Below are 27,518 nucleotides of genomic sequence, written 5' to 3'. Positions count from 1 at the left end.
TGTTGACTTTTTGAGTCCGATCCCTGTTTTTGATGTTGACAAAGCACATGTTTCTTATGTGTATATTTAGCATGTGAACATGTCCATTTATTTAACACACACATAAGGAAATGACAATGGAAGCTTGCAGGACTTAAAGACTATACGATCAAGCACATTCCATGAAGTCAGAAGAGCAAAAAGATGAAGAAGACGTTTATTTGTTGTAATTTTATTTAATTTTTATATCTTTGGTCTATAATAATGCATGTATCTGCATGATGTGTTTGAACGCTCAGAACGATTGTAGATAGACCCTAGGGACCAGCATATCTCACCAAAAACCTTTTTCTAAAAAGACTAAAATCATACAAAGTTTTTGGAATAATTTTAGGGTTAAAATCGGGGCTAAAACGAAGTTTACGAAAACTTCGGTTGACCTTCGATCGACCGACACCATATTTTTTCGGTGTCTTCAAAAGGACCTAAAAATGACCCTAGGACACTCACTCATGCATACCCATACTCGGTCATTTGAAATAAGGTGATCGTTGGTTGAAATAGGACAGAAATGCATAAAATGTGCACCTTCGGTCTACCAACCCTTCATGCATATATTGCCTTGGTCGACCAAACCTAGACTAGGTCAATCGGTTGACCACGTCCTGGTCGACCGAGCTGTATAATTCATTTGGCCTCGATTAACCGAGCCTCGTAGGAAGTCAACATTTTGACTTCCTAGTCGACCAAGCGAAAATTGTATACCACCAACCTGGTCGATCGAGTTCCCATGTATGGGAACCCAATGTTCTGGTCAACCGACCAGTATAATTCAAAATGACCCTAGTCAACCGAACCTCGGATACACTAAAAAATTGCCTCGGACATACATGTTCGGTCGACCAAACGGGAAGTTTATTTTTGGCTCGGTCGACCGAACCCCAAGAACTTGGGTCGACCAAACTTGTCCTGACAACCGGTGCTCTAGGGTTAGAATTTTATTTTTTAAGCTTTAAAACGTCATTAAAACTTAATTAAATTTTTTCAAAATATCGAGCGTATCCCTCAACGGTCAGATTTGTTGAAAATCTATAAATACCCCCTCATAACTTCTAATTAGCAACTTTGATTAACCCAAAACCTCTCTCTAATCCATTGTTAATCAAAGTTCCCCCAAAATGTTTTTTATTGTTTAAAAAGCTCTCCAACTCTCTTCCACTCTTTCATTTCAAAATTACTCTTGAAGAGAGTATATTTGTTTTTGGGCTTTTATTTTTACATGTTATACTCTCACATGCTATTTATTTTGAAAATCATTTTTGAGAATATAGCTTTGGTTTCTCCTGATTATTTATTTGATAAATATTTTTAGGAGAAATTTTTTTGTTGCACAAATATTTTTCTTGGGCTTAACTCCTAGATTCTCCAAGTAGTTTTCATTTGCATAAATTTTTGTTGGAGAACATAGTACACATTTTTCATACATATTCTATTTGTGCAAAAATCATTGAAAGAGAAAAACGCTAGGTTCTCCTATATTATTATTGAAATATCTTTTTGGAGAAAACTTTTTATTAGGGTTTAAATTTAGTTAAGCACCCTTACTCTACTGAACATAAATCATATCATAAGAGAGTGCATATTTTATGAGCTTAAGCGTGTACATCTTTGCTTGTATTTTAGAAGCATGTTTCATGTACAAAAATTATTTTTAATCTAACGGTTGGGTTCAGCCCGTGAATTGAACTGGGGAATCTCAGCCCGATAAATGAGGTCGGTTCGGTTTAGCTCGGAATTGAACTAAGGAGTCTCAGCCCCTATAAGTGAGACTAGTTCGACTCAGCCTATTAATTAAGCTGGGGTTATCCTTGGCCTATAAGGAGAGGATGTAAAAGGCTTTTGCTCTGCCCAATTAAGTGAGCAGGTATAGTGGAATCCTTGGGGGTATGCCCAAGGCGGGGATGTAGACTGGTTTAGCCGAACCTCGATAACAAATCGGGTGTCACTCTCTCTATCTTATTTAAATTCTCACACTTTAATTACAACATGTGTATGAATGTTTATTTAATGTCAAAATTATTCTTATGCACACATTTGATTTAAATAAGATACTGCACATGTGTATGTTTGCTTTTATTATTAAACTCATTTTACATACATGTATATATGTTGATTGGGATATGAACTATGGTGAATCGTCAAAATTTTTTAAATTTGTCAAAAAGTTTTAAATGTCCAATTCACCCTCCTTTTGGTATTACACCAATTCCAATAAATATTGTAGGCAAAAACACATAAGTTGAAAGAGCCTATAGGGATGTCTTAAAATCCAAAACTTTAGATGGCCTACGGTTGAGGAGGTGCACAGCTATAGCAACTACATCAACCTAGTTCCAATTGGGTACGTGGGCGCCAAGTTAGAGGGCACGAGAAATTTCAAGTATATGTCGGTTTTTTTCGTTAAGGAATGCCATTTTGCCGAGGAGTCTGTGGGCAAGAAGTTTCATGAATAATTCCATGGTGTTGTAAATAATCAAGGAATCCCTGGTTGAGATATTCACGACCATTATCGGACTAGAGAAATGTATCTTGGCTGAGAATTGAGTGTGAACCATGACATGAAACGATTTGAACACACTTAATACCTCATCTTTATGTTTCAGCAAGTATAGCCAAGTCATGCAAGTACAGTCATCAACAAATATTACAAACTGGCAAATTCCAGATGCAATAGAAATAGGAGAGGGTCCCCACACATCGAAATGTATTAAAGCAAATGGCACGTCACTTTTATGCATACTCAATGGATAAGTAACTCGATGACTTTTAGCAAGAATGCAAGTATCACACTTAAAATCGGCTGTTGATACAAGTGAAAATAAATCAGGGAATAAATGTCGCATATACCCAAATGACGGATGTCCTTATCGACGATGTAAAAGCCAAATTTGTTTCTCCTTGATACAATTCAAATGACACATATGATGTACTCAACCCACACTGAAATCATCCATGTAGTATAATCCCTCCCCCTCTTAGTACCACGCCCAATGATCTCCTTTATGAGAATATCCTAAAGAAGACAAAAAGTAGAATAAATCAACACAACACAATTTAAGTCTATTGTTACTTGGCTAACAAAAAGTAACTTATGAGACAGAGAGAGAACCAATAAAGTGTTAGATAATGTGAGAGAAGGTGACAAAGTCACCGTGTCAGGTCCGGTGACCGAAGAAACAACTCAATTGGCATTTGCAATATTTGTGCGTCGCGGTGGAGAAGTGTGAGAAATCATTGAGATCAAGCGTCATGTGATTAGTAGCCCTGGAGTCAAGTATCCAAATATTACTATCAACATTTTGACGAGAATTAAATAAAGCACTACTAGAGGTGCCGAGATCACCAGTGTCCTCCATTGAGAAAGCCAAAAAACCGGATAAAACAGTTCTTGGATTTCAAGCTCACCAAAAAAAAGAACCTGCAAACCTGCAGAGATGGGGAACTGCAAGAACCTGAAGGATCTTATTCTCAATAATTACTTTCTTAGTGGTGAAATTCCAATTGATTTGTTCAAGAGCAGTGTAACCTTGAATGGATATCCCTCACGAGTAAAGCCCTCGCAGGCAAAATCCCACCTGAATTTGGCCTTCTGACAAGGTTGGCTGTTATGCAACTTGGAAATAATAGCATCAGTAGTCAGATACCGAGAGAGCTAGCAAAGCATCCACTACAGTCAAGGGGATGGTTGACGCCAGCATTGAGAAAAATCCCAGAGTTCTTCGCCGCGCCGCCGGAGGAAGTATCAGATTTGGGGCCGACCCACTGCCAGATTCAACCCCAAAAGCCATCTCTTACAGGCGCTCGCGTAGATGCATTTTGGCGGAAGACAGTCGTGGACGAGTTCCGGCGGGCGTCGGGATGGGGAAGGAGGTGTTGGTCTTCCTCTGGAACGTCACTGACGCCGATGAACGCTCCGGATGGTGCCCATCAAGGGCTATGATTTTTTATTTTTTATTTTTAAGGGGCAAGACAATGCCGGTCAGTAATCAGTGAAGGCAACGGGCACTTCTAGACGATGGCGGTTGAGAAGGCACGGGTAGGGTTTGGGAAAAAGCTAGGTCCAGGGTTGGAACCTTGATAAAAAATGAAAAATAAAATTTTGTATATTTCTTCTTCACCTTTTCTTGTACAAGATGAATGAATATGTATTATAATATTTATCTATCCAAAATTTTCTATTACAATCATGTCACAATTCAATCATACAATCAAGCTGCGATCACGCCAACAATTTGTTTACTTAAATTTCTTATTTTTGTATTTGAGAATATGAAATTTGGATCTTACATTGTCCATTTATTAGAGGATGAATGGAAAATTATACATCTAGAAAATAGATTCTACGATCACTAATGCAAAATATCAGTATCTTATAAGTGTAAAAATAATCTTATTTAAAGCGATTTCAATTTTAATAATCTTAACACATAAAACATTGATAGAGTTTTGTTATTCATCACAAGAAAATATTAGAGGTAACATTTCATCATTTGTTAAAGTTAAATATTTTTTTAACAATTAACAAATTTTAGCAATATGTAATATTACATTTGCTTTTATGATACTTTCTTTTATGAAAAATTGAAATTTCCAGATAAGAGCCTGAACATAAATAACGATCAGCTAGGGAGGGGATGGGAGGTGATGATTGCAGGGCACAAGAAGAAGGATCTGCATACTTGTGCTCTTGGCCGTGCATGTGAAATTAAGCAACTTGAATGCAATGCCTTAGCTTGCCATGCATAAGGCTATATTAATAATTTAAAGGCTTCACAATTTAAAAGCAGCTATTGGCTACAAATCGACTGTTGATTGGCTTTTGTAGGTGGTCAGCTGACCTATCTACCTACCTAGTACTAATGATTTTGTGATTAAATTTTGTTTTATAGGATCAAAGCCAATGAGTCTGAGGAAAGTTGAAGAGATTGAGAGAAGATAGTTAAAGATTTTATTTGATTTATTCTATAGTATTTCTCTTCCAACTGTAGTGCATTTTGAAGTTTAAAATCATGTGTAAACATAAGGCATATTACTATAGAGTTAAATTGGAAAAGTAGGAATCAAATTAGACTACAAGAAAATTGGTTTTTAGTGACGGAAGTATTAGTGACAGTTTGAATTTCGTCACTAAAAGTGCCCTATTAGTGATGATTCTCACTAATACTTCCGTTACTAAAAACCAATTTTCTCGCGCAAACCATAGTGGGAAACCACTTTTCGAGCGGAAACTATCCTTAGAAAATATTAGCGATGATTCTTGGGGTATCAGTAACGATTTCAATGTGAAGGCACTTATTAGTGATGATTAATAAATCGTCACTAAAAGTATTGTACTAGTAGAAAAACTCAAAAAAATTAGTGACGATTTTTTTAAACCGTCACTAATAGTATGCTATTAGTGATAGTTTATGGAAATCGTTACTAATAGTCTAGTATTATTGACGGCTTATAAAACCGTCACTAATAGTTTTCTTTATTTAAAAAAATAAAAGAAATTTATTTAAATATATTAGTGACAGTTCTAAAAATTCTTCGCTATTAGTCTATTATTAGTGACGGTTTATGAAAACCGTCACTAATAGTGTTTTTATTTTAAAAAAATATAAAAATAATTTAGTTAACTATATTAGTGACAGTTTGGAAAATTCGTCACTAATAATAGGCTATTAGTGACGGTATATGAAAACCATCGCTAATAACAGACTGTTAGCGACGAAATTTGTGAACCGTCTCTGATAGTGTTTATATTTAAAAAATATAAAAATAATTTATTTAACTATATTAGTGATGGTTTTAAAAATTCATCACTATTATTCTATTATAAATGACGGTTTATGAAAATTGTCATTAATAGTGTCTTTTTAAAAAAATATATATATAAAAACAAATTAGTTAACTATATTAGTGATGATTTCAAAAATTCGTTGCTATTAGTCTATTATTAGTGACGATTTATAAAAACCATCACTAATAGTGTTTTTATTTAAAAAATATAAAAATAATTTAGTTAACTATATTAGTAACGGTTTGGAAAATTCGACAATAATAATATTGTTGGAATTGGTGTGATCCCAAGAGGGGGGTGAATTGGGTATTAAAAATTTCTCCTAAGTTCAATCCAAATCGCAGCTAGTATTACACAACCTAGGGTTTATCTAAGCATTCACAATTCCCCCAATGAATCAAGTATGCTAATATTTAAAACCACTATGACATTCACAATAGATTGAATATATATTAGCATATTGAAACCACATCATATCACATTTTAATTAAAGCATGTATGTAAAGTGATTAAGCCATGAGTCCATACATACACATGCAACATATCTCATTTAATTCAAATGTATGTATGCAAATAATTATAACTGTAAATGAACAAGCATATACATATGGAAATTAAGGTGCAAAAACTAAATGAGATAAGGAGAGAGACAAACCAGCCTACGTCCCCTCCTTGGGCATACTTCCCAAGGATTCCACTATCACTGCTCACTTAAATGAGCGGAGCAGAAGCCATTTATAACCTTTCCTTACGGGGCAAGGTAAACCCCAGGACCAGTGTAAACTGCAAGTGTACAGTATTGTAGTTTTATAATATAATGATGTGTAGAGTATCGTTCTCAGGGATTAATGTCTTAATTTTACCAAGTACCGAAATTTTACTAACCTTGATTTTATTTATAAAAATTAATAATTTTAGACTGCAAAATTTAAACAAAACTACTTTAAATAAACTATTCAAGAGAATTTAAAACTGGATACCGCGTGTCAAATTGATGATGGTAAAAACTTCTAGGAAACCGATTTCACCTAGTTTCTCACTATGCTTTACTCATTTAGCTAATTCAACTTCGTTTTCTCTGTTTGTTAGCAAATCGCCAATTTTTCCAAAAGCCTCTTTCGATAGTCAATCAGAACCTATTCTTTTTTATTATTTAACATAAGAGTGTGCAAATTAATAACGCAAGAACGCAGTAAGACCCTCGATTTTTAATGCTACGTAGGTTCATACAAGTCTTTCGATCTCTATATTTACCTACGTTGAATTATCCAAGATCTATCCTATAATCCCCCCTTTCGGTAGCAAATCACAAGACTAAAATCATTTAATTAATGGCCAGTTAATTAAAAGCATTAGGCACAGAATAACTCAAACAAACATTAATGAAAATTACTTCAGATTAGCATCAAAGAGCAAGTATAGTTCGAAACTAACTACATCGTTTTCCTAGAATTCAAAAATTTAGTTCATTTCGAAAATTAAATCCAACATAACAGATTTCACCATATTTTCTTCAATTTGGAGCGTACGGGAAAGATCAACACTCGCCGCACCGCCGTCGCGCGTCACGAGCACCCCGAACACCGCCGTTGTTCGCCGCCTTTCGATTCTGAAAAGATATTATTTTTACGTGCTTCCAACTCTTCTTTGCTGGTTGTGTGTATATCTTCGCAGCACCCCCAAAAGAAAACCACAAGAAAGCTCCCAAAAAATAATTTTTCTAATAAATTTTCTGTGGTTTCGCCTCCCTTGTGTGTTTAACCAAGAAAAATCAATTCTTTCTTTCTGTAAGATGCGGCCTCCCCCTTGTCTTGCAGCGCACGCTGCCCCCCCTCCTCTCTTCTTGCACCTGGCTCTCTCCAAAGAAACCCTCCCCTTTGACTTTTTTCATCCCTTTCTTTGTCTTTCCTTTCTTTGCTTTTCTTTCCATTCTTTTGTCTTTCCATTTTTTTTGTCTTTCCTTTCTATGCACCCAGCACCTCACCCTTTTGAGATGACCCGGCTGCATGGCCGGGTCACATCTCATTTTTTTATTTTTTTATTTTCTTTTTTCTTTTTTTCAAAGGTACACGAACTGCCCTCCTGTTTCAAGCCCAATTTTGACCCTCTTTAAGCTCGTAACTCTCAAATCTTAAAACACAAAATATGTAGAGTTCTTTTTCAGCTTTTCCCAAAATTTTGAATTTTCTCAATCGGAGCTCGGATGAGAAAGTTACGCCAAGATTACGAAGAATTGTTGAAATAATCCATAAAACGGCGTATGTTAACTTCAAGTCTGATTTTGATCTTGATGCATCCATTATTTGGCAAAATGCAAAACATGAAAATTGTAGAACATTTTCTTATATTTCTATGGCGTCCTATATCATCTAAATCAGAGGTTGGATGAGAGAGTTACGTACAGATTAAAAAGTGTCGTCGGTTTTTGGCTTCCGTAGTTGCCCTACAAGAAAAAATACCAAAATTTCATAAATTACTTAATAAAACTCAAATATTATAAATAGAACATAATGTTAAAATATTGAGAGTAATTAGGCATTTAAATACAAAATAGGATTCCCAATGCATGAATTAAAGCACCTAATTACGCAATTTAAGCGCGTAATCACACCCCCAACTAAAGTTTTGTTAGTCCCTAGCAAATAACATGAATGCAATTCAGGGTGGTTTCATACCAATTTCAATGATTGAATACATAGGCAACACAACCATACCCTTTCACATATAGGAATATCACCAAATTACACACAAACTCATTCATACCCAATTCACGCAACTCCGAAGTAAGTCATTCATGCAAATCTCATCATTATATAGACATTAAGAACAGTAAACTCATGTAAAATTAACCAGCGAGCACAATTCAAAGTTAATGTAGCCATATAAATTCAAGTATAAATAGGCAAAATCTTAAAGCACGTGTAATGTGTGTGACTCGTTACACCCAGGATATCCGTGGACACCTAAAGAACTGTCGCTTTGACTCGGCTTAACTGGTATACCCTAAAAAACACTCAAAAAGGATGGGTTCACTCATCGTATGTGAGGAGGAGTGTCATGATCAAACATCCCACATACTGCAAGGAACAAATGCAAAATGTATGGAGTGAACTAGTCTGAAAAGGATCAAGCCTATTTAGGAGGTGTCGGGTCCTTCACCCTAGTATCTTCTCACCTACTCGCCATGTCCAACCGAGACCACCCTAGATCAACTTATTCACAAATTAGGCGTGAATACATCTGAGGCATTAGGTGGGTGAAGAGTCTTCATATGTGGATAACATGCATCTTGTCCTTGACTTTTGTTGTAGTTGTGTGGAGCAGGTATTAATCTTTCACCTCTTCTAGGGTATTTCTTTCTCTTTTTCTTTCTTCTGCTCATTTTTCAATTTCTTTCTTTTCATGATCAATTAGGACAATCATAACACTTCTTTTATTATTTTCATACCATCCATGTGCATTAAGCTCGAACAAGAGTCCATGAAATAAGTCTATTTCTAGGGGTGGTTCGGCCTTCACATCTTGAGTAGGCTACAAGACCTAAGTTTTTATCTCCCCACTAGATGTCACCTCTAGGTTAGCAATTCAAAAACCAAGACTAGTGTACAAAGAGTATCCAGAAAAAATAGGAAAAGTTGAGTTTCATGAACTCTGAGTTGACGTCAAAACTCAAAAGAGCGATAAATGGCTCAACAGTACCTCACAAGGTGTTAAAGTCTCCACGGGCGCTCTCTCAGTGTTCACAAGGAACCCTAAGTGCTACAAGTCACGTGAACGTTTATTTCTTTTTTTTAGCCTCAAGAGATACCATGTAGATACAAGAGTTTATATAGCCAGATTAACACAATTGCACTACCAATCAACTTTCAATGAGTTACGATTCCTAGTTTAGCCATATATATAGAAACTACACATAAATGACCCTGTGTGTACTCCTAGGTTATATGCAAGTATATAAAGGGTATAAGTAGTGTCATGCATGGCCTAATCATCCATATTCACACATTTTTTTTTTTCAATTTTATTCAAAAATGAGAAAGATTGAAGAAAAGAAAGAAACTTCCCTGACTTATTGGTGAATCCGTAAAGGAATTAAGTTTTCAGCTCTGTACTCGTGGCAAATAAATCTGCATCAAAAATCTAATTTATTCAAAAGTGCATAGATAAATTAATAAAGTAATAAAGATAAAAGAAATAAACAAAAGAAAAACTCTTTGGGTTGCCTCCCATAAGCGCTTGTTTTAACGTCTCCAGCTAGACTTTTCAATCTTCATCAACTAGGATCTCTAAGAGGAATAAATGCACAGTTCCTCTCCATTTGTTCTCCATAATAGTGCTTCAATCTCTGACCATTAACTCTGAATATATTCCCTAGGAAGAGTCTTAATCTTGAGTTGAATAGTTGAACTTGTTGTCCTAGAACAAACTCACGCCTGATAATATGTTTTTCATGCCACTTCTTTGTCTGCTCTTTGTAGATTTTTGCATTTTCATACGCATCACCCGAGAATGCATAGCGAAGATGCTTAGGGAATTGTTTCAACTTTAGAGATATAGGTTGCTACATCTTTTCTTTAGAGATTACAGAATCCGTCTTTGCTACCATAGGTTCTAGCCTCCCCACATGCTGCTATGTTGTAATTTGCTACAAGGATCATTCTAGGTGATCAGCTTGTACATCTTTTTGAAAGACTTTTTCTACACCTTGCTGAATGACATCTACTTGAAAAGAAGTGCTTGGATCTTCTGAGAATCTCATGTCTTGGTAGATGTTGAACATAACCTCTTCCTTATCCACTCTCAATGTTAACTCACCCTTTTGAACATCAATTAAAGCCTTTCCAGTGGCCAAGAATGGTCGGCCAAGAATTAGCGGGACTTCTTGGTCTCCCTTCATATCTAACACCACAAAATCAGCAGGAAAAATAAATTTATCCACTTTTACCAATACATCTTCTATGATTCCACGTGGATACTTGATGGATCGGTCTGCTAGTTGCAACGAAATGGTTGTTTGTTTCATCTCTCCAAGTCCCAATTTCCTGCAAACAGAAAGTGGCATAAGATTAATACTAGCACTAAGATCACATAAAACTTTATCAAAAAATAAATTTCCAATAGTGTAAGGCAAAGTAAAACTCCCTGGATCTTTTAATTTTTGAGGCAATTTCTTTTGAAGAATAGCACTACACTCCTCGGTAAGCTTCACTGTTTCGAACTCCTCCAACCTTCTTTTCTTTGAAATGATCTCCTTCAGGAATTTGACATAGTTTGGCGTTTGTTCCAAGGCATCTGCAAAAGGAATATTTATGTGAATTTTCTTAAAAATATCCAAAAATTTAGAAAATTGCTTATCTAATTTTTGCTTTTGAAAGCGTTGAGGATAAGGAAGTGGAGTAGAGAGAATAGGAGGATTGTCAGGAAATGAAATTGCTGGAAGCGTGTCCGTCTCTCTTGGTGTGTCATCCACAATCTCCTCTTCTTCCCCTTTATTCTTGCTTCGGTCATTCTTTTCAGGTGTAGGTGTGGACATGGTTTCCTTTGCTGGTGATTTCTCAATTTATCTTCCACTCCTAAGTGTGATGACATTGCATTGTTCCTTAGGATTCACTTCTGTGTTGCTAGGAAAAGTTCCTCTCTATTGGGTATTTATAGTCGTGGCCAGTTGCCCAATTTGCATTTCAAGGTTCTTTGTAGTGGCTCCCGTATTGTTGCAATGAGTCTCAATGTTGTCTAGTCGTGCATCTGTCTTTTTAAACCTTGCTTTTGTCTCCTCAACAAAAGATATCATGGCATCCTCAAGTGACATCTTCTTCTCACCTTGATGACTCTCAAATCCTGCAGGAGGTTGCAACACATTCCTTGTATTTCCATAAGACAAATTCTCATGATTTCGAAGCCCTGAATGGTAATATTGTGGCAAAGGATCACCACGATAATTGTAGTTCCGATTATTGATGTATTGAACCTGTTCTTGACTCGCTCCAATACTCGAATCTGTCCTACTTGTAGCTTATTCTACATCTTGTGGTATCCTCTGGGTTGTCAAAGCTAAAATTTGATGGGATAGAGAAGCGCCTTGAGCTGAAAGTGTAGCAAACGGCTCCAATTCATGAATTCTAGCAACTTTCTTAGCTATAGTTCTTTCAGGTGGCCATTGATAGTTATTTGAGGCCATTTCTTCCAAAAGAGCAGTAGCACCCTCAGGTGTCTTTGACATCAAAGTTCCCCCAGATGCAGCATCAACTAAAGTCCACGTTTGCCTATTTAACCCATTATAGAACATCTGAATTTGCAACCAATCCGGCAATCCATGTTGTGGGCAGCGTCGAATCAAATCTTTATACCTTTCCCATGCTTCATAGAGTGATTCAAACTCATGTTGCTTGAATTGACCAATCTCACTCCTGAGTTGAGCTAGAAATTTTTCTGCCATGTCCTGCCAACTAGTAATACTCTTAGGTTGTAGCGACTGTAGCCAACCTCTTGCTTTGTCCCTCAAAGAGAAAGGGAATAATCTCAGTCTAATGGTGTCTTCAATAACACCATGGATCTTCACAGTATCACAAATCTCAAAAAACATCGCCAGATGGATATTGGGATCATCAAGTGGCGATCCACTGAATTGGGCCTGCTGCACCATGCTGATTAATGCGGGTTTAAGCTCAAAATTGTTGGCATTAATGGGCTGGCGTCTGATACCCGAATAATTGTCATTCACAACTAGTCACACATAATCCTTCAAGGCGCGTGGCTGCGCATTATCTTGTCCATTCTCCATGGCTAATACCCTCTTTTTCCTTAGTGCTCTGAGCGTTCTTTCAATCTCCGGATCAAAAGGAATAATGTCACGTGTTCTAGCCCTACGCATCCAACATAAAGAAAAACACACCAGAAATACAAAAAAACAATAATAAAATAAAATAAAGAAAATAAATAAATAAAAATATAAAAAGAGAATTCTAAATTAAAACCAAGATTACTTTGTATCAATATTGGCAAAAATAAGATAAACTTAATCCCCGGCAACGGCGCCAAAAACTTGACCGGTGCAAACTGCAAGTGCACAGTATCGTAGTTTTATAATATAATGATGTGTAGACTATCGTCCTCAAGGATTGATGTCTTAATTTTACCAAGTACCGAAATTTTACTAACCTTCATTTTATGTAGAAAAATTAATAATTTTAGACTGCAAAATTTAAACAAAACTACTTTAAATAAAGTATTCAGGAGAATTTAAAACTGGATACCGCGTGTCAAATTGATGATGGTGAAAACTTCTAGGAAACCGATTTCACCTAATTTCTCACTGTGCTTTACTCATTTAGCTAATTCAACTTCGTTTTCTCTGTTTGTTAGCAAATCGCCAATTTTTCCAAAAGCCTCTTTCGATAGTCAATCAGAACCTATTCTTTTTTATTATTTAATATAAAAGTATGTAAATTAATAACGCAAGAACGCAGTAAGACCCTCGATTTTTAATGCTATATAGGTTCATACAAGTCTTTCGATCCCTATATTTACCTACGCTGAATTATCCAAGATCTATCCTATAATCCCCCATTTCCGTAGCAAATCACAAGACTAAAATCATTTAATTAATGGTCAGTTAATTAAAAGCATTAGGCACAGAATAACTCAAACAAACATTAATGAAAATTACTTCAGATTAGCATCAAAGAGCAAGCATAGTTCGAAACTAGCTACATCGTTTTCCTAGAATTCAAAAATTTAGTTCATTCTGAAAATTAAATCCAACATAATAGATTTCACCATATTTTCTTCAATTTGGAGCGTACGGGAAAGATCAACACTCGCCGCACCGCCGTAGCGCGTCACGAACACCCCGAACACCGCCGTTGTTCGCCGCATTTCGATTCTGAAAAGATATTATTTTTGCATGCTTCCAACTCTTCTTTGCTGGTTGTGTGTATATCTTCGCAGCACCCCCAAAAGAAAACCACAAGAAAGCTCCCAAAAAATAATTTTTCGAATAAATTTTCTGTGGTTTTGCCTCCCTTGTGTGTCTAACCAAGAAAAATCAATTCTTTCTTTCTATAAGATGTGGCCTCCCTCTCTTCTTGCAACGCACGCTGCCCCCCCTCCTCTCTTCTTGCACCCGGCTCTCTCCAAAGAAACCCTCCCCTTTGACTTTTTTCATCCCTTTCCTTGTCTTTCCTTTCTTTGCTTTTCTTTCCTTTCTTTTGTCTTTCCATTCTTTTGTCTTTCCTTTCTATGCACCCAGCACCTCACCCTTCTGAGATGACCCGGCTGCATGGCCGGGTCACATTTTTTTCTTTTTTCATTTTCTTTTTTCTTTTTTTCAAAGGTACACGAACTGCCCTCCTCTTTCAAGCCCACTTTCGACCCTCTTACAGCTCGTAACTCTTAAATCTTAAAACAAAAAAGATGTAGAGCTCTTTTTCAGATTTTGTAGAATTTTGAATCGTCTCCTTCGGAGCTCGGATGAGAAAGTTACGCCAAGATTACGAAGAATTGTTGAAATAATCCATAAAACGGCATATGCTAACTTCAAGTCTGATTTCGATCTTTATGCATCCATTATTTCACAAAATGTAAAACATGAAAGTTGTAGAACATTTTCTTATCTTTCTATGGAATCCTGAATCATCTAAATCAGAGGTTGGATGAGAGAGTTACGTATAGATTAAAAAGTGTCGTCGGTTTTTGGCTTCCGATAGTTGCCCTACAAGAAAAAATACCAAAATTTCATAAATTACTTAATAAAACTCAAATATTATAAATAGAACATAATGTTAAAATATTGAGAGTAATTAGGCATTTAAATACAAATTAGGATTCCCAATGCATGAATTAAAGCACCTAATTACGCAATTTAAGCGCGTAATCACCCCAGCTCAATTACAGGGCTGAGTCTAACCATATAATCTCTCCTTATGGGGCGAGGAATACCCCAACTCAATTACCTGCAGACTGAGCAAAACTGATCTCCCTTACGGGGAAGAGACTCCCCAGTTCAATTATGGGCTAAACCCAACCGGTCTCCCTTACGTGGTAGATTCTCCCAAGTTCAATTAATGGGTTGAACCCAATTACTGTTACAATAAAAATATTTTTGTACATTAAAATGCTTCTAAAAAAAAAAGCATATATGTACACATAAAAGCTCTACTATGCACTCTAATATGATATGAAATAGGCTTAGTAGAGTAAAAGTGTTTTTCTCAAAATGATATTTTCAAACTTTGAAGAAAGATGTATAAAATAAATACCTCAAAGATTTGGACCCTAATAAAAATATTCTCCCAAAAATATTTTTCAAAGAATAACCAGAGAACCTAGGGTTTTGCTTCCAAAAAGTTTTTATACAAAAGAGTATGTATGAAAATAGTATGCAAAAGTATTCACAAGCTAAAAATGAGTTTCTCCAAAAATATTTATGAAGAAAATAATCAGGAGAAACCAAGATTTACACTCAAGATTGATTTTAAAACATTGAAGGAATTAATGATAGTAAAATGCTTTTGATGATATAAATGCCCTAAAAAATTTGCTCCCTTTCAAAAATGATGTTACAAGAAAATGGATAAGTGAAATAGAGATGGAGAGAGTGTTTAAAAAATATGCCCCAAAGAAATTTTTGCAATAAAAATGATGTGGGGGAGCTTTGATTAAAAAAATTTGAGAGGATTTTGAAATTAATCAAAGTTGCTATTTTTGCCAATGAAAGGGGTATTTATAGAGTTTCCCAAAAATCTAACCATTGGGGACAAGCTCGGTATTTTCCAATTTGTTTAATTAAAATTTATTCGTGATTAGCACTGAAAAATAACCAGAATCGGAGAGGTTTGGTTGACTGGTGCTTAGGGCCGGTCAGCCAAACACATACAGAAGATTTGAATTAAAAAACACAGTTCTGTTGATCAAAAACTGGGTCGGTCAGTTGACTGAGGAGATTTTCCAAACCTTCGTAGATTCAGTCGCCTGAACTTAAGACCGGTTTGCTAAATGGACAAGCTCGGTCAGGTGGCCAGGTTTAAACCGTGGAGGTCAGTCTGTTGAGGAGGGTAAGAAAGCGAAGTCCCAAGGTCAGTCGACTGAGGACACAACATTCAAAAACGGTCGGTTGACCGAGCCAAGTCAAAGTTTGACTACTGACCTAGTTCAATCGACTAGCAAGTTTGAACAGGGATGGTTCGGTCTCCCGAGCTTGCTAAAATTACAACTGTGTCCTAAGGCTTGTCTATGGCCTTTGATTCCCTACCGTTAGTCTATGGTCATTACTGAGTTTTAGCAATTCATATTGTAACAACCTGCTATTTAACTGAGTTTTTTTTTTTTTTTTTTCTTTTTTTGTATTTAATACTATAACATTTATAATGCTATAGACCCAAGCAACGAGAAACAGAAATCAAATGAACATAGCCATATATAATTATTTACAATATTAGAGTGCTAAAATGTTTCCCAAAATATACATATATGTCTGTTTTCTAGAATACTCTCAACTAGCTAGAGCTATACAAAAATACTCCCAAAAATACTTACACTACTGCCAGGCCAATACTGAGGCCCCTCTATCTGCAAGCCTGATCTGCTCACCTACCTGGATCACCTGAAAAATGTTAAAGTAACTGGGATGAGCCAATGCTCAGTAAGACGAAATATGCTATTGCTAGTGTGTGGCAAATGAGTTACAATATTATGAAAATATGTTGCTATAAACTCATGTATAACTGAACCTGTAAATACAGTACAAATAATAGAAACCATCCCCATTTTCCATGTTGCTTAACATATCTGTATTTTAGGTTTCTACTCAAAATACTTCTAATATAAATAAGTATACTTTCAATCTCTGTAAATCCATATATACATAATAGTAACTCTAAACTTCCCTATGGATAATTGTGTGTCATGAATTACCCCCTTATGACAGCGTTGTGCGGTCCGTAGGCGAGATCTATCTTAGTTGGCCGACTAGGATAAATCACTATACTCCCTCAGTCAGATGGGCCACTCCTCAACCCATATCTGATGGGGAGCCTGTCCACATCTGGGCATGATTGACCTAATACCACGTATTATCTGAATAGGTGGTTGCACTCTAAATTGAATATCTATAGCTACGGTACCGTGCTCTGTAAACTGTAATGGTCCAATAGGGTTTGATACTATATAATATATTTCTATATATAACTATCTGATTTACCATGATTCTGAAATAACTGTATTAACCATGACATTGAAATAAACTGTAACTGTGTCAACTGTATCTCTAAACTGAACCATAATCTATAAGTCATGGTACTGAGAACTGTATAAGCATGGTATTGAAAACTGTATAATCTTAGTACTCAAAACTGTATAATCATGGTATTCTATAATTACTATAAAACATATCCATTAGTTGTATATTCTGTAAAAATATATCCTGAAAATACTGTAAAACTTGGTTCTGTACTATATTTATATTCTCAAACCACACAGTTATTTACTACATGATATTCATAATTAACAAACTGTATAAAGTCCTGCTATTAAAAATAACCTGGTAAAAATATACATTTCATATTGAAAATTATTTTAAAACTACCTACCATAGCATATTTCCCTTATCTGATTTCTGCTAAAATCCCCCTACTGTAACGGGTCCTACACCCGCAGGGTTCTCCACTCAACATGCTAAAAATCATAAATCCCAAAACAAAACATTACTATTTCTACATCTATTACATTTCGTACAACTACTGGAAACCCAAATTCTGAATAAAATACCTTACTCTAGATTTGGGATGAATTCCAACTTCGTTCCACCAACGATCTGCTCCGGCAAACTTGAAGAGAACTCCGCCAGGAGCGTCGTGGTGGCCTCAGATCATCGATCCAGCGATTGATAGGACCGAAATCGAAGAGAGATAGAAGAGGGGCCATAGGAGAGAGAGGGGGGAGAGAGAGCAGCGCTGCATTTATGAATTAATCTGAAGTTTTGCACTATTTATACTGCGGGATTCGTCGACGAGTCACATCACCTTGTCGACGAGTCCTATAGAATGTTCGTCGATGAACCTTCACCCTCATCGACGAATTTCAGACATCCCAAAAATCCTTTCTTGGTATCTTCTCGTCGACGAGACAGGACCTCGTCGACGAGATCCTGAAGAAACCTCGTCAACGAAAACCCTGTGTTCGTTGACAAAGCCTGGGAAATTTCTTGGAATTTTCACCTGCAAAATGCGATCTCATCGAGGAACGCGAACTTCTTTTACTGTTTCCATTTTCCTTCCTCTTTATTATTTAAATATAATTATTCGTCGGGTCGTTACATTCTCCCATCTTTATAAAAATTCGTCCTCGAAATTTACTATTCATATAATTCATCATCCCTAAAGCAAAACAGTCTACTTATTTTATTACCTGCCCTCACTTATGGCGGAGGAATACCGTGGTTACATGGGTAATTCTGGGAGATTACAAGTATAAAAGAAAATTTTCCCCAAAACCAAAATACTACCTAACATATGCTCTACATTACAATTACACTAGACTCAACAAAATAAAATTACCATCCTAGCATATACATCAATACTATACTTCATCAAACAAGTGGGGATATTTCCGTCTGATTTCATCTTCAAGCTCCTATGAAGCCTCCTCAATCACGTGGTTTCTCCATAGAACTTTTAGTATAGGAAATCTATAGGAAAATCCACCTCGCGCACGGGAGGCAACCCAGGTAACTCCTCTAGGAAAGCATCTGGAAATTCTCATACCACTGGGGTGCTGTCAATCTTCATTTCATTTTCGGGTACTTCTTTCACAAACTCTATAAACCCCTGACCTCCGTCCAGGAGTAATCTACTCGCCTGCACGGCTAACACGAGCTGCGTTGGAGCACGTACTCGTGACCTAACGAATCGAAATTCCTGCGTACCAGGGGGTCTAAAAATTACCTTTTTCTGACGACAATCAATACTAGCGTGATTGGAAACCAACCAGCCTATACCCAGTATTATATCAAATCCACAAATATCAAATACAATTGGTAACACTTTCCCCCGAATTTCTATCGGATAGCCCCTAAGTACCCTCTGACATTTGATTAATGATTCTGATGGTGTAGCTACTGACAGCGCTATATCTAATGACTGGGTCTCACTCTTAGATAATTTAACATAAGATGTAGAGATGAAGGAATGAGTGGTACCTGAATCAAATAAAATAATAACGGAATGTGATAAAATAGTAAATGTACCTGTCACCACATCCGTAGGAGCCTTTGCATCACCCGGTGTCAGCGCGTAAATCCTCGCCGGGGCCACATTCCTCTGCTGGCCACCATGAGGCGCTTGATATCCTCCCCGATAAGGCTTGGGAGCTGGGACCTGGTCTAGCTGACCTGGGCATTCACGTACCTTGTGGCTAGGTCTCCCACAGCGATAACATAGACCTCTTCCTACCGGCACTCCCCCAAATGATGTCTCCTATATGTTTGATATACCGGGTAAGTCGGCGTACCCTGATTCCCACGAGGTCCTGTCATCTGTCTCTGATCTCTTCTATCATGACCTCATCTCCATGGACCCCTACTGGAGCCATCCTGAAAGCCTTGAGGCAGTGGCCTCTTCCTCTGACTCTAAGCCACTATATCCCTCTGAATACCACTCTCAATGATCGCAGCTCTGTCTACAATCTTCGTAAATGTTTGAGCCCTGAAAGTAATCACCTGCTTAAACAAGTTCTGCCTCGACCCTTCTTCAAACTTCCTTGCCTTCTTCTCTTCATTAGGTGCTATATGTGGAGCAAAATGTGACAACTCGATAAACCGAGCTACGTACTGGGATACAGTCATCTTCCCCTATACCAGATGCATAAACTCTGCTGCCTTCGCACTCCAAACGATAGCAGGAAAATACCGCTCGGAGAACAACTCTTTGAATCTGTCCTACATCATCGGTACTGGAACCGGCCTTTGCTCCTTTATCAATCGCGCTAACCTCCACTAGCACTTCTCCTCCCCTGTCAACTTAAATGCTGCAAACACTACCTTCTGCTTATCCGAACAGAGAAGCACTGCCAACGTCTCTTCAATGTCCTGGACCCAATTTTCAGCTACAATCGGGTCATCTCTTCTAGCAAAGGATGGGGGCATCATCTGCGTAAACTGCTCGATTGAACAGCCACGCTCCTCAGAGCTCCTAGCCATCTCAGCCATCACTTGCTGAGTTACACTGCGCAGTATCGAATCTGTATCTCCTCCACCTATGCTGGAAGGTCCTGGCCTATCCTCCCCAACATTCGTACCACTGCTTCCTGGCTCCATCCTGAAACAAAAAGCCAACTTATGCACCTTATCTCCTATACAAACCTATCCTATACCAATTGAAAATTAATTACCTTCCCTAACCTTACCCAATACCCAGTTCTGTCACCTAGATACACGACCCGACAATAGTTTACTATGGTTTTTTGGAAATCATCACCCCAGGAAAAACACAGAAACCACCACGGTAATCTTGTACCCAGATCACATAACAAATCTCAAATCCTTTCTTATACTCTGGTATTACTTCTGCTGCACTCTAAAATCTATAGAACCTAACAACCTAGGCTTTGATACCAAATTGTAATGACCTGCTATTTAACTGGTTTTTTTTTACTATAACATTTATAATGCTCTGATACCAAACTGAATTAAACCCAACTATCAACCTAAGCAGCGAGAAGCGAAAATCAAATGAACATAACCATATATAATTATTTACAATACTAGAGTGCTAAAATGTTTCCCAAAATATACATATATGTTTGTTTTCTAGAATACTCTCAACTAGCTAGAGCTATAAGAAAATACTCACACTATTGTCAGGCCAACACTGAGGCCCCTCTATCTGCAAACTTGATCTGCTTGCCTACCTGGATTACCTGAAAAATGTTAAAGTAATTGGGATGAGCCAATGCTTAGTAAGACGAAATATGCTATTGCTAGTGTGTGGCAAATGAGTTACAATACTATGAAAATATGTTGCTATAAAGTCATGTATAACTGAACCTGTAAATACAATATAAATAATAGAAACCATCCCCATTTTCCATGTTGCTTAACATATCTGTATTTTAGGTTTCTACAGAAACCACCCCCATTTTCCATGTTCCTTAACATATCTATATTTTAGGCTTCTAATCAAAATACTTATAATATAAATAAGTATACTTTCTATCTCTGTAAATCCGTATATACAGAACAGTAACTGAAAACTTCCCTATGGATAACTGTGTGTCATGATTTACCCGCTCATGACAGGGTTGTGCGGCCCGTAGGAGAGATCTATCCTGGCTGGCCAACCAAGATAAATCACTATACTCCCTCAGTCAGATCGGCCACTCCTCAACCCATATCTGATGGGGAGCCTATCCACGTCTAGGCACGATCGACCTACAACCACATATTATCTGAATAGGTGGTTGCACTCTGAATTGAATATCTGTAGCTATGGTACCGTGCTCTGTAAACTGTAATGGTCCAACAGGGTCTGATACTATATAATATATTTCTATATATAACTATCTGATTACCATGATTCTAAAATAACTGTATTAACCATGTCACTGAAATAAACTGTAACTGTATCAACTGTATCTCTAAACTAAACTATAATCTGTAAGTCATGGTATTAAGAATTGTATAATCATGGTACTGAAAATTGTATAATCATGGTATTCTATAATTAATATAAAATATATCCACTGGCTGTATATTCTATAAAAACATGCCCTAAAAATACTGTAAAACTTGCTTCTGTACTATATTTATATTCTTAAGCCACACAGTAATTTACTACATAATATTCATAATTAGCAAACCGTATAAAGTCTTGCTGTGAAAAATAACCTAGTAAAAATGTACATTTCATACTGGAAATTATTTTAAAACTACCTAGCATAGCATATTTCCCTTACCTAATTTCTGCTAAAATCCCCCTACTATAACGGGTCCTACACCTGTTGGGTTCTCTACTCAACACCCTGAAAATCATAAATCCCAAAACAAAACATTACTATTTCTACATCTATTACATTTCATATAACTGCTGGAAACCCAAATTCCGAATAAAAGACCTTACCCTAGATTTGGGATGAATTCCAACTTCGTTCCACCAACAATCTACTCCAGAGGACTTGAAGATAACTTCACCAGGAGGGTCGTGGTGGCCTCAGATCGTCGATCTGGCGACTGACGGGACCAAAATCGAATAGAGATAGAAGAGGGTCCGTAAGAGAGAGAGAGAGAGGAGAGAGAGCGGCGCTGCATTTCTGAATTAATATGAAGTTTTGCACTATTTATATTGCAGGATTCGTCGATGAGCCATGTCACCTCGTCGACGAGTCCTGTAGAAAGTTCGTCGGCGAACCTGAACCCTCGTCGATGAATTTTAGACAACCAAAAAATCCTCTCTTGGCATCTTCTTGTCGACAAAACGGGACCTCATCGACGAGATCCAGAAGAACCCTCGTTGACGAAACCCCTGTGTTTGTCAACGAGGCCTCAGAAATTTCTTGGAATTTTCACCTCCAAAATGCGATGTTGCCGACAAAATCGGTTGCCTCCTTCTATTACTGTTTCCATTTTCCTTCCTTTTTTATTATTTAAATATCATTATTCTTAGGATTGTTACACATATCATGCAAGATGTATGCATTATTACAGACTAGATATGAAAACTAGATGCATTTACAATAAACACAAATATGTCTTCTTCTTCTTCTTCTTCTTCTTCTTCTTCTTTTGCTCTTTTGTCTTCCATGGAATGCATCAAATGTATAATCTTCAAGTTCCTCTTGGCTTCCATATCCCTTGTCCTTATGTGTGAGTTGAAACATGACCTGTTCAAGTACTAAATACACACATAAGAAACGAGTGTTTTGTTAGCATCAAAATAGGGATCGGACTAAAAAAGTCAACAAATAGGCTATTAGTGACGGTTTATGAAAACTGCCACTAATAATAGACTATTAGCGACGAAATTTGTGAACCGTCACTAATAGTGTTTTTATTTAAAAAAATATAAAAATAAGTTATGTAACTATATTAGACACGATTTTAAAAATTTGTCACTATTATTCTATTATTAGGGACTGTTTATAAAAACTGTCACTAATAGTGTCTTTATTTTAAAAAATATAAAAACAAATTAGTTAATTATATTAGTGACGATTCCAATAATTCGTCACTATTAGTCTATTATTAGCGATAGTTTATGAAAACTGTCACTAATAGTGCATTTATTTAAAAAATAAAAAAAATTTTAGTTAACTATATTAGTGACGATTTGGAAAATTCGTCACTAATTATAGGCTATTAGTGATGATTTATTAAAACCGTCACTAATAATAGACTATTAGCGATGAAATTTATGAACCGTCACTAATAGTTTTTTTTATTTAGAAAATATAAAAATAATTTATTTAACTATATTAGTGATAGTTTTAAAAATTCATCGCTAATAATAGGCTATTGGTGATGGTTTATGAAAACCGTCAGTACTAATGTTTTTAATTTAAAAATATAGAAATAAATTATTTTGCTATATTAGTGACGATTTTGAAAAATTGTTTAGTATGTTATTTAGTGACAATTTTTTAAATTTGTCCCTAATAGTTTTTTTATTTAAAAAAAAAAAAACAATTTATGTAACTAATAGTGACAGTTTTAACACCGTCACTGATAACCTAAGCAAAATCAGCCTCTCCGCACGATTTCCCCAATCTCCTTCCATTCCCAATCTCCCTACTTTCCTAGTCTCCCTTTTTCCCTTCTTTCCCTTTCCGGGTCAATCCCCCTCCTTTCCCTCCTCCCTTCTTTCCTCATCCCTCATTTCTTCTTCTGACATGTGCGTGTCCTCTCCAGCCTTCCCCGCGGCCGATGTTGCCACTGTCGTTGCTTACTTCCGTTGTCGTCGTTGCTTCCCCACTACTGTTGTTGCTTCCCGCCACTCAGCTAGCAGGTTCTTCTTCTTCTTCTTCTTCTTCTTCTTCTTCTTCTTCTAGTTTGGGATTGTTTTTTTTTTTTTTTTAAAGGTCTTTCTTTGCATTTATGTTCTTGATATGGTCCTCCAGCTAGCATTCTTTTTGGGTTGTGTTTTTTTCACCCACAATGCAATATTGAAATTCTCTGCTTTGAATGAAAAATCCAAATTTTTATTGCATAATTGATCAGTGCAAAACTGCAAGTGCATAGTATCGTAGTTTTATAATAAAGTGATGAGAAGAGTATCGTCCTCAAGGATTGGTGACTTACTTTTTCCAAGTACCAAAATTTTACTAATCTTGACTTTATTTAGAAAAGAAAATAAGATTTTTTCTTTTGTAAGTGCAAATTGAAATAAAATCACACTCAAGAAAGTATTCAAAGGAGAATAGAACTGTTTGCGAGGTATCAAATTAATAAAAAAGAAAACTTCTAGGAAATCGATTTCACCTAGTCTCTCACTATGCTTTACTAATCTAGCTAATAGGAATTAATTTTCTCTGTTTGTTAGCAAATCTCAAATTCTTCTAGAAGCCTCTTTCGATAGTCAATTTGAAACTATTCTTGTTCATCATTCAACACAAGAGTATGAAAATTAATAAAACAAGAACACAATAAAACCCACAATTTTAATACTACATAGGTTTATACAAGTCTCTTGATCTCTATATTTACCTATGCTTAAATATCCTAGATCTATCCTATAATTCCCTCCTTCGATAGCAAATCATGTTGGCCTAACAAGGCTTACAATTCTTATTTTTGACGATAACAAATCATGATATGTTTAATATGGTTTATTTCAAGTGAAAGTTTTTCAGGAAGAAGACAAAGCTTAAAGGTAGTGACAAAGCTCAAAAGGGTAATAAAGTTTATGGATTCAAAAAGATCAAGAAAGAAAGATGATTAAAAGCTCAAAGATGAAAGAAGAACAAAGACTTACTTGAAGATCAAAGAAATAGAGTTTAAGGATGTTTGTATGTAAGTACTTCAAGTAAACTCCAAATATAAAACTGAATTGAAGTTCTTATTAAATCAAAAGAAACATAGAAACTTAAAGTTTTAGTAAAAACCCTAAAGTATGATTTTCAAATCAATGAAAAGAAGGGTTTAAAAATAAAAGTTTTTTTTAGCAGAAGGGCCAGGCGACTGCCTACTTCTGCCAAGTGACTGCCCAACTTAAATGAATTATTTTCAAAGAGGCAATAGGGTGCTAGGCAACTGCCTAGGCATAGCCAGGCGTCTGGGTGGTCATGTCAAGCGAATGCCAGTGTTCTCTGTTTTAAAATTCCACTATGGCAAGCGATTGCCAGGTCGTGGCAGGCGACTGTCACTCGAACATTTGTTTAAAAAATTCTAACGGGATGATTTTTTAAATGGATTTCTTGGGAACTATTTTTTTGAAAAACTTGGGGATTACTTCAAGGAAACTTGGGGGGCAAGGAATTACTTTTAAACTTCTATAAATAGCCCCAAACTTCAAAGATTTGAAACACCAAGAAATTTTCTAGTAATCAAAGTTCTCAAAAAGCTCTCAGACTCTCTTGTGTTCATCCAACTTCAAATACTAAGTTTCTGATAATACAAACTCCAAAGTAAAGCCTTCAAAGTCTGAATCTTTCAATACTTGGAAGATATTTGGTTATTTAAATTCAATATTGAGTTTCAATCCTTTTATATTTGATTTACTTTGAAGTACTCTCGTGCTGAATATTGTACTAATCTACACTGCTCTAAAAGTGTCTTTTGTACACAAATTTTCTCTATCTTGGTTCTTGTTTATAGACGATTCAATGTTGTAGGATTGTTGGACCGAACGAGTGAATATCGTTTGGAGAGGCAGGCTCTAGCCTAAAGGAAGGAGTGATTGTAATCCGTATTGTTCCACCCATCAACGGAACTGAACTAGTGAATCCTTTGGTGGTTTGCCAAAGGCGAGGACGTAGGCTGGGTATAAGCTGAACCTCGTAAAAGCTTTGTGTCTCTCTCTCTTCCTTACTCTTTTTTTTAGCAATACTTACAATTTGCATGTATGCTTTAAATTATTAAATTCTGAGTGTATGGTTGTTAAATAGACCGGAGGATTATTTGTTTTGGCTTGATCAGCATTGATTGTGAAAACCAGAAGGGACTATGTTGGTTGATCATCCTAAACTTATTAATGAAAGTTTGTTTAAAAACTAAACACAAAGAAGAAGTGTGAGTTTGGAATAACACAAGGTTTACATAAATTCAGCGTGCTTTACAATTTATTACAGGGCTATTGATACAAAGATCAAGATTTTAATTATCTTGTTGATTGGTTGAAGTTGAATTGATTTTGTGTTTACTTGTTGTGATTGTTGATATAAAACAAAGTATTAAAAAAAAATATAAGTTTGAAAATCCAATTCACCCCCCCCTCTTGGGAAGCTATCCTAATTTCAATTGGTATCAGAGCCTCGTTATAGTAAATTCCTAACAAGAAGCTATAAAAAGGTCTAAATTGTAAACATAAGAGTAGCTCCTTTTAGAGAGGGCCAATCCTAAACTTATCCACCAATCTTTTGTGGACACAATTACACCTTTTGGAAAAAGAGAATGCAAATCTACCTCCAACACATGGATTGGAAAGCATGGGAAGTAGTCATGGATGGAGACCTTATTCCCACTAAAATAGTAGATGGAAAATATATTCCAAAAGAGAAAAAGGATATGATCGATTCAGATTATAAAATGCTTCAAATATATTCGAGCGCTATAAATGCTTTGTATTGTGCTTTAGACGCTAACGAATTTAATAGGATCATGACCTGTAAAACGGCTAAAGCAATATGAAACAAATTAGAAGTCACATATGAAGGAACTATTGATGTTAGGGACAATAGGATAGACATGTTAACAAGAGAATATGAAGCATTCAAGATGAATCCAGATCAAACCATATCAAATATGTACACAAGATTCACCCATATAATAAATTCCTTAAGTGCCTTAGGAAAAACTTATACCACTTATGAAATGATTAGAAAAATTTTGAGAGGCCTTCCCTTTATATGGGAACCAAAGGGTACAACAATTACTGAAGGAAGAAACCTTAGGACCACTTCCATAGATGAACTCATAGGTTCACTCCTTACCTATGAAATGGCTCTAAAAGAAAGAAATCCTGAACTAAAGCATAAGAAATCTATTGCACTAAAAGCATCTAGCCACAGCTCAAGTGAATAAGAAAGTGAAACAAGTGCTTAGATTAAAATGAATTAGCATTCATCACTAAGATACTAGGTAAGTTTTATAGAAGGAATAAAAGATTTCCTAGAAAGTTCAACAAAAGGAAAATTGAAAAAGGAGAATCAAGTAGAAAATAAAATAAAAGTAAAAATGAACCTCCAATATGCTATCACTGTATGAAACCAGGGCATATCAAACCGTACTGCCCATTGCTCAAGAAAGACAAGAAGAAAAAGAAGGAAGCTATGAAGGCCACTTGGGATGACTCAAGCTCCAGCAAAACGGAAAATGAATCAAGCTGACAAGAGATAGCAAACATGTGCTTCATGGCGAATGATGAAGAGGTAAATTCCTACTACTCTTCAATAGAATCTTGAAATGAATCTTGTGATGAGTCATGTGACAGTATGCTCTCATACAAGGAATTACAAGTTGAATTGTTCTCCCTACATAAAAGATTCATAAAAA

General features: G+C 36.2%; 1 non-coding gene across 1 annotated transcript; it reads left to right on the top strand.

The window, feature by feature from the left end:
* The first annotated feature begins 12,132 nt into the window (after window positions 1–12,132).
* On the top strand, window positions 12,133–12,239 carry LOC131145336 (small nucleolar RNA R71). Its single transcript, XR_009134119.1, has one exon. It is a non-coding gene; the product is annotated as a small nucleolar RNA R71 (small nucleolar RNA).
* The last annotated feature ends 15,279 nt before the right edge of the window (window positions 12,240–27,518 follow it).

This window comes from Malania oleifera, chromosome 12 (genome assembly GCF_029873635.1).
Source record: "Malania oleifera isolate guangnan ecotype guangnan chromosome 12, ASM2987363v1, whole genome shotgun sequence".
Lineage (NCBI taxonomy): Eukaryota > Viridiplantae > Streptophyta > Magnoliopsida > Santalales > Ximeniaceae > Malania > Malania oleifera.
Note: the sequence above shows the minus strand (reverse complement) of the source record. Positions and strands in the feature narration are given on the sequence as shown.